The 2,177-nt window shown below is 40.1% G+C and overlaps 1 pseudogene; it reads left to right on the top strand.

The window, feature by feature from the left end:
* The first annotated feature begins 426 nt into the window (after positions 1-426).
* LOC131148108 (uncharacterized) lies at positions 427-1,058 on the top strand (annotated as a pseudogene).
* The last annotated feature ends 1,119 nt before the right edge of the window (positions 1,059-2,177 follow it).

Here is a 2,177-nt window from a genome sequence, read left to right as displayed (position 1 = left end):
CAGCATCCAACTGAACCCACCGCACAACCACGCCACCACGGTTGCAAACCACCATCACCGACTCTCTCTCGCGGACTCACAGCGATATTTGAGTTTCAGGTACTCCATCTCTATTAATGTAAGTTCTCTCTCTCTCTCTCTCTCTCTTCGGCGTTGGGCATCTATATTTTTTTTTCCTATACTTGCTAGAGTTTACTCCGGATCTTGATTTTGATAGCAATGTCTGCCACCTGCAGCCAACATACCTACCTCTCTCCATATTTCCGCATATCCTCTGTTTCAGAATAAATCTTGTTTAGGGATTGTTCTGGTGATGTTTGTTCTTTATTTTTCGAATAGAACTTTGGATCATAGAATTCGAACTCAGGATCTTCACTTCGCATCCGGATCGCGCGTGCTTTAATCTTTGTCTCATCAATATCAGTCATGTGAAGGTTCAAGTCCTTCATGCCTAAGGGACAAGCTGGGCTTGAAGGTCGCTCTATTGATGTTGGGAGTCTTAAAATTCTTGTACGGAACACCATTGCTGAAAGAGGGTTTTCTCTTGGGTTTACTTAGCTCGAGACTTTATATATTCGTCGAAGCGATATGCTTTAAAGCACATTATATGTAATGACGAGGAATCACTGGGACTGCCGACGAAGGATATTTCAGTGATGAAACTGCTAAAAGGACATCCCAATGTTGTAACTCTTCGTGGTCACACTATCTTGGATATGGAACGGACAACGGAAGCCTTTCTTGTCATGGAATGCTGTGAAAAATCTTTAGTTAATGTGCTGGACAGCAGAGGATCTGGGTATTTTGATGAGAAACAGGTTCTTTCAGAGACGTGTAATGCTATCTTTGCAATGCACTGCCAGTCTCCACCCATTGCTTACAGGGACTCGAAAGCTGAGAATCTTCTGTTGGGGTCTAATGGATTATGGAAGTTGCGTGATTTTGGAAGCACCTCTACCAATCATGAGCGCTTTGAGAAGCCTGAAGGAATGGGAATTGAGGAAGATAATATCAAGAGTTCACACACACTGCTGCACCCACAAATACACACACAATAGACACACATACAATGTTGCACCCACAAATACACACACTGTAAACACACACACACTGTAGCACTCACAAACACACACACAGTAAACACACACACACTGTTGCACCTACAATACACACCTACACACACAGTTTCACACACTCAAATACCCACCTACACATACAGTTTCACACACTCAAATACACACCTACACACACAGTTTCACACACTCAAATACCCACCTACACACAGAGTTTGACACGCTCAAATACACACCTACACACATGGTTTCACACACTCAAATGCCCACCTACACACACAGTTTCACACACTCAAAAACATACACTACACACACTGCTATACGCACCTGTGCACGCACCTGCGCACACACACTACAGTACACACCTACACACACTGTTACACACACTGCACACACAGTGTACGCCCAACACTCACCCACAGAGTGCACACACAACACTCACCCACACTGTAACCCACAACACTTCCTGCATGCACAGACACACACAAGCTCACGTCTATTCATGCATTTAGGTATTATTATTATTATTATTATTATTATTATTATATTTTAAAGGTTGCATGATGTAGGGTTTTATATGGTTTTCGTATTATTGTAAATTTTTTATTATAATGTTGTTTAGTTGCTTTTGTTTTAGGTTTAAATCATTTCATGATAAGATTTGTTTAGGGTTTTTTAGGGTTTAAATTACTACATATTAATATTGTTCAGGTTTAGTTTAAGGTCTAGGTTGTATCTTATTAATATGGTTCAAAGTTCTGTTTAGGGTTTGTGTCGTTTAGGTATTTTTTTAGGGTCCGATTATTTCATGTTTATATTTATTGGGGTTTCAATTATTATCATTATATTTTTGTGATGACCTTGACTGGGCCTAAAACGGGTCGACCCTCCTTGAATTGGTTCTTTTCTAAACTAGTTGGGTCTTCTGAACTGGTATGAAACCGGTTCAGTCTTCTATTTTATCTCTCGTCTTCTTTTTACTTTTTGCAGATTTTGCTTTAATTTCCTTTTGTTGTTTAATTACTTCAAAAAAATGTTGAAAAATCCTAAAAATTAATGGCTTTGACCGGGCCTAAAACAGGTCGACCCTTCTTGGACCGATTC

Source organism: Malania oleifera, chromosome 2, assembly GCF_029873635.1.
Source record: "Malania oleifera isolate guangnan ecotype guangnan chromosome 2, ASM2987363v1, whole genome shotgun sequence".
Classification (NCBI taxonomy): Eukaryota; Viridiplantae; Streptophyta; class Magnoliopsida; order Santalales; family Ximeniaceae; genus Malania; species Malania oleifera.
This window is presented reverse-complemented; position numbering and strand designations above follow the sequence as displayed.